The sequence below is a fragment of the Rana temporaria genome, chromosome 9 (genome assembly GCF_905171775.1).
Source record: "Rana temporaria chromosome 9, aRanTem1.1, whole genome shotgun sequence".
In the NCBI taxonomy this organism is placed as follows: Eukaryota; Metazoa; Chordata; class Amphibia; order Anura; family Ranidae; genus Rana; species Rana temporaria.
Window position 1 is genome coordinate 54,028,123 of NC_053497.1, and position 17,762 is coordinate 54,045,884.

Sequence of the window (17,762 nt, forward strand, 5' to 3'; positions counted from 1 at the left end):
TCGCTCCATAGGAGACAGCGGTGCCCAACAAGCCCCTCCCCGCTCAGTGAGCAGAGAGGAGCTTGTCATCCGTCGGCTCAGCGGAGATCTGCAGACTGATCTCCCGCTGAGCTGGCGGGAGCAGGCGGACTCCGTAGGAACGGAGTCCGCCTCGTGTGAATGGGGCCTTATTCTGCATGACAGCTCATGTGATGGATTGTTTGAGAGTGAATGGGCCCTAAATTAAATATACCAACAAAACCTAAATACGCCCTCCCCAAAAATAACATTCTCTAGATCAGGGGTGCCCAACCGATAGCCCACAGAGCCCTCTGATGTGGCCCGCAACCTCCTGCTCTGGGATGGAATAGAATAGAATACTGTTATTAAAGGCAAGTTTATTACTAAAATCACAGTGAATATTTGGGCATATCTGTTCTGCAGTGGTTACTGGGCTGCTTTCAAACAGATCCGCAGCTGCAGAGCAGTGCACCTGAGGGTTACATGCACTGAGCCACAGGCCCCTTTCACACGGTCAGTCCGACCCAATTGGACCCTCCATTCATCTCTAAGGAGTAGCAGATGTAAATGGACTTGTGTCCGTTTACAAACGCCTACCTCCAATCCGATCCGCAAAAAAAGAAAAAAAGTAGAGTTGTCTCTATAGAGTAGCGTGGGCTGCCATGCACCCACTCCGCTCATTGTGGCCCGCGACCGGTTACCAAGTCGCTTAGGTGGCCTTTGCTCTTCAAAAGGTTGGGCACCCCTGCTCTAGATGAAGAAAAGGAGTAGATGACTGGTTTTCACCTAAGCTGCTCCATGATGAGCTAAAGAAAGTTTCTGTTTCAGTGAAATTTTGCTCATGGCAAAAAAAATGTTGCCAATGTCACACTACTCATTCCTAACTAGGTTTCTTCTATGGAGCCATGTAGCAAAAACAGTTGTAATTGCAGCCAATCCTCTACCCTTTATTGTTTTTCTCTAGCCATCTGATCATTCACTTTTGTGCAGTATACAAGCAAGAAAAAATCTCCAATGCTGCAACAAATGTTTTATTCCAAAACCAGTGTTTTCTAGTGATCATGGATAATAGTGATATACATGATGTACATGTTTAGTTCAGTCTTGGTTACAACCTGCACAGTGGGCTATTCTGATACAGCAGGGGCACAGCTTTCTTCTTCATTGGCTGCAGTGTCAAGGTCACATGACTCAGGTTTATATTCCAGGGTGTCATCCAGATTATCAGGGCCCAATCGGTAGTGAGTCTTTTTATCAACAGAGACCTGTTACAGAGAATGGAGAGTAATGCATCATGTTCAAACCACAATTGCAAGGTACAAAGATGTATATAAAGTAAGCAATCACCCCCAAGGCACGACAGTCCGATCAGACAATTAAACAAGGTCCTGGTTCCTTGGAAGATAGTCAAATGTCAATGATGGGGCCCCATAGCAAAACTTTGATGGGGCCCTCCGGATAACTCTCTGTAGTAGTTGGCAGTGTAAACTGTGACAATACATGTCATTAAACTTACAACAAAAAGTTATGTAGCGCCCCCTTACTTTCAGTATGGGCACTACGCTAAAGTTAGTGGGGAATGGGAGAGTTACCTTGCTCCCATTCACTATTTGTTTACATTTTGGGACTTCTGTCATTCCAGAAATGTCCACTGGGTCAGTCTGTGGTCCAGGGATGCAATGTCATCCCTGGCCAGCAGTTGGCACCAGAGGGGTTCTGGCAGAGTAAGTTTCTCCAGCAGCCAATCAGAGGAGTTTTTCCCTTGCGGGGCGTGCTGGAGAGGAGTATATCTGTGACAGGTGTCATGTGTTCTAAAATCTTTGCGGGGTCCCCCGTTCCAGGTGCGGTATCCACCTTCAGGGTGCGCACATCTATGGACCCCGCCAGCGTGACCCACCTGGCCATAATTGCAGACTACTTTGGACCTCATTTGGAGGTACAAGGGGACCCCAGTGACTGGCTGGGTTCCCGGTTCTATTGAAAGGATCTCAGGCTGGGTGCCATTCGATTGGGGAGTCGGTTTGAGGAGGACCCGGAGGCAGGTCGTCCAACAGAGCCTGAACAAACCAATTGGGGATCCGGTGACCAGAGTACTGACAGGTATGTTTGCTGTCATCTGGTGACCAACCCAGAAATCTACTGGGAGGATTCGCTCCATCTATCTATCTAGCTCAGTTATTGTAATTGGCCTGTGGCAGAGGCCCGAGCCGGGTCTGTGAGAGAGGCCCGTTCCTCCCAGAAATCCTAAGTGACATCTCGGCTGCCAGGCCTGTAAAAAAGGGTCTGTCCGGGGGCACTTTACCCACTCAGTTGGAGTGGCGACGAGTTACAAATTGGTACTACGCAGAGCAGTACTGACTGCTCTATTCAATATCCTGGCCTGATACTGCAAGGTTCTCCCTCTCTCTCTATTCATCAACTTTGCCCTTCCCAATTTATGTTGATGTTGGCCGTGTTGGCCTGGAAAATAAAGCATTGGAAAAAAACTTTCACTGTCTGGACCTTCACTCACTGTTTGTCTCTACAATTGCACCCCTAGACAACGCCAGGGTAACTTAATAGGCCAATCCCAAATCAACCAGCGGCTCCTTCGGGGGTAGCGCTACAGTTATATTGCAGCTTATCAATTCTTAGATGTGATCATAGGTGTGCCTTGGCACACCCTAATCATCCCATACTTACAGATTCCCCCTTCAGCCCATGCCTCCCCGTGTCCTTCCTACCCACCCCCACAGCCCTGACACCATCCCTCCTCTCCCGCTGGCTGATGCGTGGGGAAGTTTCAAAATGGAGAGCAGGGGAAGGGGCCGATAAATATTTCATTTACCGCCACCTTCCTTTTCTGAATGAACACAGTGAGTGATCGGTACCAGTCGCTCCTGTGTCCATTCATAAATAAAGCATAGTAAACAGTGTTCACTATGCTTCAGTTTGTGAATGAACAGGAAGCCGCTCAGCACAGAGCACTTCCCAACAGGGGCGGACTGACAACTCATGGGGCCCCCATGCAATAGGAGATTATGGGGCCACACAGTATACACACACACACACGGTATACATACAGACACACAATATACACACACAGTATACATACACACACTGAAAAGGTACTGGAGAGACGGGGCAGCTATAATCTTGGGATTTTTTTTAAAAATACAGATTTTTACATACTGATGGGGCCCCCTAGTGGCATAGGGCCCCTGGGCAGTGCCCGAGTGACCAAATGGTCAGTCCGCCCCTGCTTCCCAATCATTCACTGTCCAGGGCAGCTGAGGCTGCAGAGAAAGGGATTGGGGAATCTCTGTCCTCGGTCCCTTTTCCTTTCTCAAAAGTGAGACACCAATGGTCTGTTCAGATCCTTGATATTTCACCAAAGCCCCCCCAATCGGTCTTCTAAAAAAAATATATAATGTCAAAAAAATTACTGACACCATCCACTGCCCTGCTAACACCAATCTCTTCCCTACTGACACTCTCCATTTCTCTATTGATTGACACCATCCACTGCCCTACCGACACCCTATTGACACCCTCCACCACACTACTGACACATCCATGATTTAATACATTTTGAAATGTTTGGTTTACATTTATTTATAAGGAGTGTGTGTGTATACATATACTGTATACAGTATACAGTACACAGGCTGTGCACACCTATGGATGTGATGGCTGCATTCATTTTATTTTTTTTATTAATTTAAGTCTGTTACTTTTGAACTTCCTTTAATAAACCAAGCTGTCCAAGCAAAATTGGCAGTGAGAGGAATAAGGCAAAACATTTACCACTGACAGGGGCGCTAACAATGTTCAACTGTTATTCATTCATGTAAAACCTTTATCCTACAATGAAAAAAACTTTCTGCAACTGCAAGTCTGGTTTTAAAATACTTTTTTTTCTTTCAGAAATGACACTTTGTGCAGGGACAGTTCTATGTACGGGAAACATGCACTTTTTCACATGCTAACTTTACACCCCCCCTAGGTACGAAATTTAAAGTAATATTACACTTTTATTGTTTCACTTTTAGCATTATTAAATTCACTGCTCCTGAAAAAACGTACATTTTTAAAACTTTTTTTTGCATTGATACATGTTTCCTGGGGCAGGACCCAGGTCCCCAAACACTTTTTAGGACAATAACTTGCATATTAGCCTTAAAAATTAACACTTTAGATTTCAAATGTTCGAGTCCCATAGACTTCAATGGGGTTCTAAAGTTCACACGAACATTTGGTGTGTTCGCAAGTTCTGATGCGAACCGAACAGGGGGGTGTTCGGCTCATCCTTAGTAGGGCTCTTGCAGACTGTCAGTGTAGCGGTCTGCTCGCACCTCAGGCAGGTACACACGGACAGGAAGCATCAATGAACTACCTAGAAAGCGCAACAGCTCATTGACAACTACAAGCTGATGGCCACAAAAGCTTTTGGTACTTGTAGTTCTCACATTCACAGAACTCTTTGATTGAATGATGTGGCCGAGTGGGTGGAGCCCCACGCAGGTCATTTTATTTTAAATTTGTGACAGCGAGTGCAGGGAGATGATCCTCCTATTTGCTGTCAAAACAGGTGATCGGGGGGTGTAAGATGTAATATGTTATAAAAGGGGTGAATTTATCCTTCAACACCACTATTTGATTTCTCTAATTTCCCCCCAACTCTGGGTACTACTCACCTTCTGTGTTGGACGAAGGAAGATAAGCCCCTCCTTTGTCAGACACTGACACAAGGAAAGTTGACTCCATCCAAGGCATCATTGAAATGGTCACAATTGCAACATTTCCTGAGGTCTATACCTTCATTAGACTAATAGTAAACCCTTTTTGGACTTAGAATTTTATTACTACAGATCACCAGGCCAGAACACTCCTTCTCTGTACTGTATCAACTCTTGCTGAGGGAATTGTATCCACAACTCTCAAACTTTCTCCTTAAATGGGAAGAAGAACTTGCAGTAACTTGTGAGACTTTAGATTGGCAAAAAATGCCTGAAGAAAGGCGCTGGTTAACTGGAGTGCTGCTGTGATCTGTTTTAGCTCTGAGAATCTGCAGGTTTCCATTGCTGGCAACAATAGTTGTAATGAGAGATAATGATTATTACGTTATCAAGTGTTGCACAGGAAGTGTTACAAAGTATAACAAGAAGCCTAGGCCTGGTTCACACTAGTACTATTTCAGATACAGAATCACATAGTTTTCAATGGTGTCTATTCACATTTTTGCTTTTTGAAAAGGTTCCTGTACTACTTTGGTGCGATTCCAGCATGATTTTGGCCCCATAGAATATGCAACCCACAGTCAAGTAGCAGTGCGCACCCGATTAGAACCTCCATTCTTATCTATGGAGTGGGCCTGGTGGCGGGTTTAAACAGACATTTTTCCATTTACACCCGCTTACATCCAATCTCATCTGCCCTTCCTTCTAGCTGAACGTATAGGATGGCAGTCAGGTGTAAATGGATAGGTGGTCCATTTACATCCGTCTGACCATAGAGGAGAACGGCATTTGTCCGCTCTGCATTAACAGAGCAGACACAGACCTGTCATGCAATTGTATACGCTATAATATTCAATTACAGTTACAGTGCTATCACGATGGTATAGGTGACCCACAACGCTCCACGCCATAGATTCCTCTGTGCCGAATACATACATTTTACTTTACACAGGGGATTCCTGTCAGGCAGAGAGGGAGAGGGGTAGAGGAGACCACACAATAGTAAGCCCTACCCCGAAAATAAGCCCTACATTGTTTTTGGTTGAATTAATTAATTATAAAATTAATATAAGATCCGGGCTTATTTTCGGGGAAACACGGTAAGCCTTAAAAATGGGCACTTTTGATTTTTCCTGTTCGGCTCCCAAAGCCTTCAAGGAGGTTTGCCGTTTGGGTCGGGAGCTCTGCTGCAAACTGAACAGGGGTTGTGTTTGGCCCATCTCTACCATAGAGCGCTAGGACTCACTGCTGTCACCAAGACTGCTTTCACACTGGGGCAGGAGCGGTGTACACATCGCTCATTCACCAACCCAAAGATACTGTTTGCAGGACATTTTTTAACATCCTGCCAGCGCATCGCTTTTCACACTGGGACTGCAGGGTAGTCATTTTTTTAAGGTACTTTACAGGCGCTATTTTTAGCCCAAAAGTGCCTGAAAAATGCCTCGGTGTGAATGGGGTCTTAGTGACTTAATTAAAGAAGGTGCAAATTGTATGTCACTTTTCTGAACCGGTGACCACTGTTTGCTTTTGTTTTTCCAAAAATCTGTATCAAACATCTTTTTTTGGGAAGGAGGGATGGCCATGTCTGTATGCAGTAACAGCTGGACTGTAATTCATCTACAGGACAGTTACACCATTATTTTTTAGCTGATGGGAAGAAACTTTCTGACAAATTAACTACTTGCGGACCGTCCGCCGCAGTTGTACGACAGCTGTTTGAAAAATAAATACCATTGTTATGGCAGCAGATAGTTGCCATAACCCCGGTATCCTCTTCAACAGTGGGCGGTCGACTTTCAGATAAAAGTGGTCTCTGCGGCAGATTCGCCGCAAGATCACTTTGATCGGGGGCGGGAGGGGGCCCCCCTACCGCCACACTCCGATGGTCTCCGCTGCTTACCGGAGCCGTCGGTACTGGCAGAGACAATCGGGTCCTCTCCCCTCAACAGCCTGGAGCCAAGTGAGGGGAAGAAGGCCCCCACTTGGCTCCATACCATTGGATGGCAGAAGCGACATCAAACAACACTTCTGCCCAATGGTCTTAAAATGGTAAAAAAAAAAAAATTGTGTAAATATGAGAACTGAGATCTTTTTGACCCCAGATCTCATATTTAAGAGGTCCTATCATGCTTTTTTTTTTATTACAAGGGATGTTTTTTTTTTCACAAGAAATTACAAGGGATGTTTACATTCCTTGTAATAGGAATAAAAGTGACCCTAATTTTTTTTTTTTGTAAAGGACAGTGCACCCGCATTAGAAAACGGTGTTCACATGACAGCCTCGCGAGGAGACGGGGGTCTGGCTTTCCCCAACCTTGTTAAATATTACCAAGCTACCCAGTTGCGTGCAGTGGTCTCCTGGTTTCCCCAGAGGTCCTTTAATAAGTGGACGGAGATAGAAAAGATATGGTTAGCCCCGGTCCACCCAAATAGCCTGTTATGGGATGCTGATGTGGGAGTGGGGCCTGACCGTCTGTTAGGCTCGATGTCCTTGCTCAGAGGACTCTGGCGTAAGATGTCCCGAGAAGTGGGGCTTAAGTCCGAATGCTCCTTACTAAACTCTTTTGTTTGCAACCCCAAAATACCGGATAGCCTGACCCACCAGATGTCTTGGCCCTGGGCTTCGCGAGACCTATTCCATTTTGGACACTTGGTGGACCCCAGGACCCGTAGGCTGCTGACATTCTCGGAGCTCCAGGTGAAACACGACCTGCCCAGACAGGTGTTTTACAGCTACTTACAAATAAGACATTATGCCCAGACAATAGCCCCAAAGCTCCAATTTTCGCAACCGTCCCCATTTGAACGTATTGTCCTAGAGGGGCGCCATAGACGGGGGCTGATCACGGATATCTACCAGCTACTGAACGCATATGATTGGCAGGGGCGGGGGAAGCATGTATATATGCTGAAGTGGGAGAGAGAGCTGGGGGAGCCACTGCCGATGGAGGCCTGGCAGGCCGTCTGGAGGCAGGCTGCCAAATCGTCCCTATGCACCCTGTATAAGGAAAACTCATACAAAATTCTGTGTTTCTGGTACCAAACCCCGGACATACTCCACAAAATATTTCCATCCACCTCTGACCGATGCTGGCGATGCCATCAGGCCAGAGGCTCTCTCTTCCACATCTATTGGACGTGCCCCCTTATCACCCCGTTCTGGCAGTCCACGCACCAGCTGCTTACCCATCTCTTTGAGGCGCCAATCCCCCTAACCCCTAAACTATTTTTACTTGGCATCTCCCAACCCCGCCTGGCCAAGCCATATAAAAAACTGCTTAGGCACGTGCTAACGGCGGCTAGATGCCTGATAGCCCTTAATTGGAAAAAGACCACACCCCCGTCCCAGGAGGCCCTTTACGCTAGGGTCAAGGACGTGGAGCTGATGGAGCGGATGACAGCCAGGATACGTAATCGCATGGATGCCCACGACGAGGTCTGGAGTGAGTGGCACCGGCGGGAGGACCCGCCGGGGGCGGACGGGGTGGCAGGCGCGGTAACCTAAATCTCCCTTCTCTCTCTTTTCCTCTTTCTTCTCTTGACTCTCTTTTTCTTCTTACACAATCTACTGTTTCGGTGTCACCGTTGACACCAGAGTATAGAAAACGGTTTGAAATGCATAAGTTTGTTGACCTGACTGACGGTAGAGCCAGCTTTTGGAATAGGGCCCCTGGGGCCGGAATCTCAACTCCCCCTCTACCCATAAAGGGCGAGGGTAATATCTGTACTCTTGGATAAGTGTATGCTTTGGCTACTGTTATTACCTGCATTTATCTGTATCTTGTGAACCGATTTATACCAATAAAAAAAAAAATGTTAATTGGAAAAAAAAAGAAAACAGTGTTCAAACCACACATGTGAGGTATCGCCGCGATTGTTAGAGTGAGCGCAATAATTCTAGCACTAGACCTCCTCTAACTCAAAACTGGTAACCTGTAGAATTTTTTAAACATTGCCTATGGAGATTTTTAAGGGTCAAAGTTTGTCGCCATTCCACAAGCGGGTTCAATTTTGAACCGTGACATGTTGGGTATCATTTTACTCGGCGTAAAATTACCTTTCACAATTTAAAAAAAAATTTAGCTAACGTTACTGTTGCCTTATTTTTTTATAAAAAAAAAAAAAACATGCGAAAATTCGGTGTGACAAAGTATTACAACGACTGCCATTTTATTCTCTAGGGTGTCTCTAGGGTGTCTGAAATAAAAAAGATATATTTGGGGATTCTAATTAATTTTCTAGCAAAAAAAAAAAGAAGAAAAAAAATATTTAAACTTGTAAACACCAAGTCTGAAAAATAGGCCCGGTCCTTAAGTAGTTAATCAGTCAATGAATAATAATAGGTAAAAGTTGGTGGCAGCTTACCTCTTCGTCCAAGCTGTCTTCTTCCTGCAGGATCCAGTCTGCTTCCTCCATATGGAATTGACCAGAATTGTGTGACTACAAAAAATGAGGCAAAATGGCAATTTTTTTTCTCTAAAAGTAACATTTATACATAGTTATGGGGTGTTGGTAACAGTGACATTTGAGATGTACTAATACATATCAGGAGGTAACTGGGGGAAAAAAAAAAGCACAGTCATTTTATACCAAAGTGTAGCACACTGTCGCCAAATTCTTTGTCAAATCTCTATATAACAAACTTCCCAGGCTAACTGCCACAGATCGCTTTTCAGAGGGCGAAGCTTGTGTAAATGAGCCCTAAGGCTGCATTCACACCTGAGCGTAGCGTTTTGTGGCGTTTTTTACCGCGACAAAGGGCAGCGTTTTTTACCGCGACAAAACGCTGCATTTTTTACCGCGACAAAGCGCATTTTTTACCACGATTTTTTACAGGTCTAGGGTCACCAATGTAAAACGCCCAAATTCGAGCGACAAAAAAGGGTCCAGAACTTGTTTGGGCTTCAGGCGTTCGGCGTCAGGCGTTTTGTAGTGGAGATGTGAACCATCTCCATAGAGAATAATGTATTTTTTCCCCTGTAGCGTTTTGGGGCGTCGCGCTTCAGGCGACAAAACGCTCAGGTGTGAATGCAGCCTAACTGTCTTAAGGTGACAAAGCAAACTCAATGTACTACATCAATACTGGAGCAGTGTTGTTAGGGGTGCCACCTTTTCTTCAAGTCAAACCCGAACACTTTTTTTGGCAATTTTTTTTTATAGTATAAAACTATACATATATATTGCTATTAAAGTGGATGTAAAGCCACTCTCATCCTTTCTAAACTACTGCCATAGTACTGATCTATAAGGATATAGATGCCTCCTGCATGTATCCTTACCTGTCAAATGTCTCCCCTCTGTCTGTTATAAGAACTGAAAAACTGCAGATTCTGTGGGTGGATCTGTTGTCTGGAGCTCAGTGGGTGGAGTCGTGATGTCAGTAGACTACCCGCCCACCTCTATCCTTCCCTTTGTCAACATGCATTTTCTCCTGTGTATTCCTTACGCTAAATTCTGCTATGATCACCAACATTCAGTCAAAATCCAGAAAAGTAACCACATGACTTCAGAAAAGGAGTGGGGGTGGGAATTGAAAAATAGTGCCTGTCTCCAGGCTAGTGCATGAGATATGTAAATAACCTGTCACTCACAGCAAGGGGGCAGAAAGTACTAAGGTTTTATTTCACTGAACAATAAAAGAGGATTGCTCAGAGCTGGATTAACTCTGTGTGGCAAGACTGGGCACAGATGATAGGAAATCGTATACTGTACATTGTGACATCAAAAAAATAAAAAAATACATTTTTTACATCCACTTTAAATAACATTTCTAATCATATGAAGTTGATAACAAGAGTCCCCCTTTACATCCGAGTCCCCAGAGTTCCCCTTTTACATCTGAATCCGCAAAGTTCCCTTTCACTGTAAGGGGGGACTCTGCAGACTCTGATGTAATGCTGCATACACACAATCGGATTTTCCGTCGGAAAAACCATGGATGTTTTTTTAGATGGAATTCTGCTCAAGCTTGGTATCGTAGTGTTGTACATCACCGCGTTCTTGACGGTCAAAAGTTCTCGGAACTTTCGGCCATCAAGAACGCAGTGACGTACAACACTACGATGAGCCGAGAAAATGAAGTTTAATGCTTCCGAGCATGCATCAAATTGTTTCCCAGCATGTGTCGGAATTGTGCGTGTTGGAATTGCTACAGACGATCGGATTTTGTTAGCGGAAATTACGACAGCAAAAGTCCGATGGAGCATACACACGGTCGGAATTTCCGTTCAAAAGCTCACATCGGACTTTTGCTGTCGGAATTTCCGATTGTGATAAGGGGAAACACTGTGGTCTTTGGTGTAAAGGGGAACTCTGATGTAAGAGTTACTCAGAGGCAGGAGAAGAGTTACTCAGTCACAGATAGGCAGGGCCATCGTAATAGCATCATGGGCCCCTGGGCAAAGTAATGCTCTGGGGCCCATACGATGATGACAGTGCAGGTAAACACATCAAGTAGGTAGGACGGCTCAAGGACCAGCTGCTTTGGGGAAAGTGCAGGGGCCCCCATGCAGCTGGGGCCCCTGGGCAGTGCCCAGGAGTGCCCTCATTAAGACAGCCCTGCAGACAGGGAAGGATGGTGAGCTCACTCACCCCTTGGCAGTCAGCACCTCACTTCCAGATCTATCTGAGGCTGATGAACTTCAAATTTCCAGCCCCAACTTTCTTTTTCTGGGGCCTAGTGTTCGGGATTGGAGTATGGGCAGACACAGAGGGGTAGTTGGGGGGGGGTGCAGATTGAGCCCTCTCTCCTTATGTGTGTGTGTTTGTTTGTTTGTTTGTGGGTGGGTTTGTTGTCGACCTAGGACAGGAAGTGTGTTAGGGCCTACAGAACACCCCCTCCTCTTTGCTAATTTGAAAAGTGTCAGTTAACCTACCTGTGTGTTTTCAGTTTAAGCATTTTGCAGCTTCAAGCTCAAAGCTCTAACACCCCATGCTTTTGAATTGTGTCTGTTCACATATGAGTGTTCATGGGCCTGTAGCTTGATGCCGGAGCTGGAAAAGGTAGGTGAGATACAGTTTGAAATGGAATGGTACGTTTTTGACTTCAATGGAAACGGCTGAAAATGAGCATTTTCCAAGCCTTAACATCCATATCCTCCTCCCAGTAACTACCGTATTTATCGGCGTAAATCGCGCACTTTTTTGCCCTGAAAATCAGGGAAAAATCGTGGGTGCGCGATATACGCCGATACCTGTTTTCCCACGCCAAGTTTTGAATACTGCGCCGACATATACCGAGCGCAGTACACTCGGGTATAGTCGGCCAGTCTCGGCTTCTTCCGCGGTCACGTCCTGGACGTACAGGACGTGAGCGCGACAGTTGCCGAGCCTGCCCGAGTGTACTGCGCTTGGTATATGCTGGCGCAGTATTCAAAACTCGGCGCGGGAAACGAGCGGGGAGGACGCGATGACGACGCAGAAGGACGCCGGACCCGCCGAAGAGGACACCGGACCCGCCGCAGAAGGACACCCGAAGCCGCAGAAGGACACCCGAACCAGCAGAAGGATGCCGGACCCGCCGAAGAGGACACCCGAAGCCGCAGAAGGACGCCTGACCCGACGAGGCCGCCGATGGACGCCGCGCAAGACACCAAAACTGTAAGTACAAAAATAACTTTTTTTCCACAGGATTGGGGGTCACTTTGGGGGTGCGCGGTATACGCGGGAGCGCGTTATACCGCGATAAATACGGTAGCTTTCTGCTGGCTAAAACTAAAACATTTACACATGGATAGACCTGAAAATATGCACAAAAACTCACAATAATATACACCGTTTAGGTCCTCTTCACACAGACACAAGTCCGTTTACACCCACCAGTCTATAGGGATACATGGACCATCCGATCAGGTTCGCCTGAAAAACTGACAGGGTCACTCATGTGAAAGGGGCCTAATATTTCAAACAGATAAATGTATTCATTGAGTGTTTCTTAGTCTATAATTCTCATACACAGCACCGCATGAGACAATACATCTAGTCAATATTATGACATCACTGACCAATCATTGAGGGCTCATTTGCATTGTTGGGTTTTATGCACATGTCAATGGCAACACTTTAAAACGCAGTCAACATTTTTTTATGCATTGGCAAAAGGTGTTACCTCTATCCTATCCAAATCCTACATTTAAAATATGCTTTGAAAAGGCACATCAACATGTAAAAAACATGGAAACACATGTTGACTAGGAATACTCGGGCGTGTTTGCAATCCCACATGCCCAATCCTGCCAGGAAGCCGACACTGCATACGGATAATCACAGGCAGCGAGACATTTCCTGATCCGCAGCTGCAAAGGCCAAGAAATGTCTCATTGCCCCCTATAAGCGCTGTGCGGTGTCAGCTTCCTGGTGGGATCCTAAATAAGGATGAGCTCCGGCGCGTTCGCAAACCCCACGTGCAGAGCCCGCCAGGAAGTCGGCACGGTGCTGCGCTAATCACAGGCAGGGAGACATTGTCCTGATGTGCGGCTGCAGAGATCGGGAAATGTCTCACTGCCTGTGATTAGCGCAGAGCGGTGCCAACTTCCTGGCGGGCTCTGCACGTGGGCTTTGCGAACACACACCAGAGCTCATCTCCAATGTTGACATATGACAAGGCAAAAATAAAATGCACTTTGGATCTAAGGCTCGGCTCACACTACTGCGGGCCATGCGTCCCACATTTGCTTGGGCATGGGAGCCATGCTGTAGCGCAGGGGTCTCCAAACTGCGGCCCAATGGCCGGATGTGGCCCTTTGCTAGCCTTCATGCAGCCCTTGGGGCAGTATTGCTCCCAATGAAATCAGGCAGTATTCCTCCCAATGGCACAAACAATGGAGCACTATTCCTCCTCCTACTGCCCACCAACACTGGGGCCATGTTTCTTCTCACTGATGCTCGGCCCTGGGGCATTTTCTACCCCAACTGGTCAGAATTTGCCCCCCCCGAAGTTGGAAAGACCGTAGACTGGCCCTTTGATTTAAAAGTATGGAGATCCCTGCTGTAGCGCATGAAACGCACAAAGAAGGTGAATGTGCCTTTTTAAAAATGCGGCCGCAAGGAAACCGCTTAGTCTTTTTGACTATGAGCTTTCCCTGCAGTTCCCACGCTGCGGCTGAGATGCATGGGGGTGCCATTCAGAATGAATGGCAGCCCTGCTTGACTCGCAAGAGCAGTGCCATGTAGTTGCGGTTGCCGGAATCAATGCGATTCCTGCACCCGCAACCGAAAAACAGTGTGAACCGAGTGTGAACCGAGCCTAAATGGGGCCTTAAACTCTTTGACAGTTTTATGATTTTTTTCTCCCATTGACAGTTTTATGTTTTGATTCATCTGATAGCATAGGTGATAATAGTTTATGTATTTGTTCACCCATCTCACAGCACTTTTCAGGGCTCTCTGAAAAGTGATCTGCATTGGATCACATTTTCACAGAGTGTTTGAGAAGAAAATTAGGAGGGGATAAGTTGCCTCTTCACTGCCCGTTTTTAATCCCTAAAATCTCGAACCACCGTGCTGCCACTGTGTACATTGCACTCAGGGCCGCCATCAGGGGGGTACAGGCAGTACACCTATAAGGGGCCCAGATGGCAACCCCCCCTTTTTTTTTGTTAAGGGCACCGGATGGCAACCCCCCCTTTTTTTTATATATATATTTTTTTTAATTAAAGGGCCCCGGATGCCCCCCCCCATGCCTGAAGCTATGTAAGGGGCCCCATAATTCCTGATTGTGGCCCTGATTGCACTTGATTGTGGGGCGGTTATGGCGCGGCCCCATCTGATGCAAAGGCTGCAGCACATGTATACCCCCTTAATGGCTGCCTTTGCAGCTTAACCACTTAAGGACCGCCTCCTGCATATATACGTCAGCAGAATGGCACGGCTGGGCACAAGCCGTGGGTCGCGACCTGGTCCGAAGCTCCGTGACCCGCGATCGGTCCCTGGAGCTGAAGAACGAGGAGAGCTGTGTGTAAACACAGCTTCCCCGTGACGCTGTCATTGATCGTGTGTTCCCTGACATAGGGAAGCATGATCAATGACGTCACACGTCCTGCCCCCCTACAGTTAGAAACACATATGAGGTCACACTTAACCCCTTCAGCGCCCCCTAGTGGTTAACTCCCAAACTGCAATTGTCATTTTCACAGTAAACAATGCATTGTTATAGCATGTTTTGCTGTGAAAATTACAATTGTCCCAAAAATTTGTCAAAATTGTCCGATGTGCCATAATGTCGCGGTCACGAAAAAAAAAAAAAAAAAAAAAAAAAAAAATCGCTGATCGCTGCCATTAGTAGTAAAAAAAAAAATGATTAATAAAAATGCAATAAAACTATCCCCTATTTTGTAAACACTATAAATTTTGCGCAAACCAATCGATAAATGCTTATTCCGATTTTTTTTTTACCAAATATAGGTAGAAGAATACGTATCGGCCTAAACTGAGGGGAAAAAAAACTTTTTTTTTCTATATTTTTGGGGGATATTTATTATAGCAAAAAAGAAAAAATATTGCATTTTTTTCAAAATTGTCGCTCTACTTTTGTTTATAGCGCAAAAAATAAAAACCGCAGAGGTGATCAAATACCACCAAAAGAAATCTCTATTTGTGGGAAAAAAAAAGGACGCCAATTTTGTTTGGGAGCCACGTGGCACGACCGCGCAATTGTCATTTCAATCGACGCAGTGCCAAATCGCAAAAACTGGCCAGGTCCTTTACCTGGATTTTGGTCCGGGTTTTAAGTAGTTAAAGGGGTTGTAAAGGAATTTTTTTTTCCCTAAATAGCTTCCTTTACCTTAGGGCATACCTCCCAACCCGCCCGGATTCTGGGGGAACTTCACGCACAGACTGCATGTTCCCGCAGTCCCGCGCAGGGGTTAATTTTCCCGCACAGGAAGAAGAAGGTGAGAGGGGAGACATGCTCTTACCGGAGCGCTGTGTGGTCTGTGGAAGCTGAAGAGAAGAGGAGAACCAGACAGGCTGTGTGCACAGGTAGGCAACCCCGCTCCTCAGCAACGTCGATCGCGGCAATCACTCCCCCCCCCGCTCAACAACTGTGAACCATGGCAATCCCCCCCCCGCTCAACACCTGCTGTCCGCGGCAACCCCCCCGCTCAACAACTTTGATCCATCCCCGCTCAACAAGATGTCCCGCAGTGCATTTTTGAAATGTTGGGAGGTATGCCTTAGTGCAGTTCTCCTTCACTTACCTCATCCTTCGATTTTGCTTTTAAATGTCCTCATTTCTTCAGACAAATCCTCACTTCCTGTTCTTCTGTCTGCAACTCACCACCGTAATGCAAGGCTCTCTTCCTGGTGTGGAGAAAGCCTCTTGATCTGCAAAGTAGAGAGCATCCTGACTTGCCTGCGCGCCCCTCCCCCCCTCAAGAGGCTTTCTCCACACCAGGGAGAAAGCCTTGCATTACTGTGTGGAGTTACAGACAGAAGAACAGGAAGTGAGGATTTCTCAGAAGAAATAAGGACATTTAAAAGCAAAAATCAAAGGATGAGGTAAGTGAATAAGAACTGCACTAAGGTAAAGGAAGCCATTTAGGGAAAACATTTTTTTCCCTCTACAACCCCTTTAAGGGAAGAGCTGTAAAAACACGACTCAACTGCATTTTTACTGTAAACCCAGAAAAGTGAATCTGTCATCACACGCAGTTATCAAGGATTTAATCCGCTGCTCCCATTGCCAACTTGTGGTGCCGATTCTGAACTGTACAGTATGTTACACTATAGAGATGTGCTCTGTCCAGGAACACCGGGCCCTACAATACAGGATAGGACAAGAAGCATCTGCTCTATCAGGCACACTATAATGGCAATCACATCTCGTCCAATAATACAGTAATGACTGGTGATTGATCTGCAAGATCATCCACTATAAACGCTGCACAACACTGGGGTGTGAAATATGTCCACAAGTTATAATAATGCTGCTCTGGTCCATGGAATACATTATGCAACGTATGGCCATCATAATATCGGCACTCACACATCAGTTTGCTGATCTTCATGTGCTCAGAGCTGGGGAAGAAGTCACTCAGGTGTCAGTGATAGAAGATGATTCCCAGGAAGAATCTCACAGGCAGATATCACATGTCACAATCATCTGCAACGTGCAGCAGCCACTGGGTAACAAAGCTTTATTTTCCCTTCCTAAAGGCCGGTACACACCATCCAACTTTATGGCCATAATAGTCTGATGGACGCGCTGTGTCGGATAATTTGATCGTCTGTATGCTCAATCAGACAATTGTTGGCTGAATTTACAACAACAAATGTTGGCTGTTCACGTTCACCAACTGTCTAGCAATAAATCTGTTACGTCGGTTTATCCGATCGTGTGTACGCAAGTCCGTCCAACTAAAATCCAAAGTACAAACACGCATGCTCGGAAGCAATGCTAAACATCAGACAAAAATAGCAGAAGTTGCCCAAAGGGTGGCGGTGGCTCTGATAGGCTTTCCGAGTACAGCCCCTCGGCTCCCGGATGTCTTATCCTTGGAACGTACGGGGGCTGCGTCCCTTGGATAAGACTGGTGGCCGTCTCAGCCAATTAGGTTCACCGATTCTGGTTATCGTTAACCTGATTGGCTTAAGCGTCATCGAGGGCGGGAGAGGACATCGAGGGACGTGGAAGCAGAAAGGTAGTGCATTTTACAGGGCACAGCGGCGACAATGGGCACAGCGGCGACAATGGGCACAGAGGCGACAATGGGCACAGAGGCGACAATGGGCACAGAGGCGACAAAGGGCACAGTGGCATCAATTAAAGGGCACAGTGACATGCACAGTGGCAACAAAGGGCACAGTGGTGATAATGGGCACAGTGGCAACAATTAAAGGGCACAGTGACATGCACAGTGGCAACAATGGGCACAGTGGCGACAATTAAAGGGCACAGTGGTGACAATTGGCACAGTGGCGACAAATGAGGGGCACAGTGGCTGCGTTTGATGGCATGGCACAGTGGCTGCGTTTGATGGCATGGCACAGTGGTGACAATTGATGGCACAGTGGCTGTGTTTGATGGCATGGCACAGTGACTGC

At 46.4% G+C, this 17,762-nt stretch overlaps 1 long non-coding RNA gene across 5 annotated transcripts; it reads right to left on the reverse strand.

The window, feature by feature from the left end:
- Positions 1-1,015: 1,015 nt before the first annotated feature.
- LOC120913525 lies at positions 1,016-16,844 on the reverse strand. 5 transcript variants are annotated; one of them, XR_005743537.1, is made up of 5 exons: positions 16,705-16,844; positions 12,484-12,578; positions 11,597-11,714; positions 9,087-9,161; positions 1,016-1,265 (listed from the first exon to the last, which is right to left on the reverse strand). It is a non-coding gene; the product is annotated as an uncharacterized LOC120913525 (long non-coding RNA). The 5 variants fall into 5 exon arrangements; XR_005743538.1 differs by lacking the exon at positions 11,597-11,714 and having other exon boundaries at positions 12,484-12,614; positions 16,705-16,840; XR_005743536.1 differs by lacking the exon at positions 11,597-11,714 and having other exon boundaries at positions 12,484-12,586; positions 16,705-16,839.
- Between the last annotated feature and the right edge of the window lie 918 nt (positions 16,845-17,762).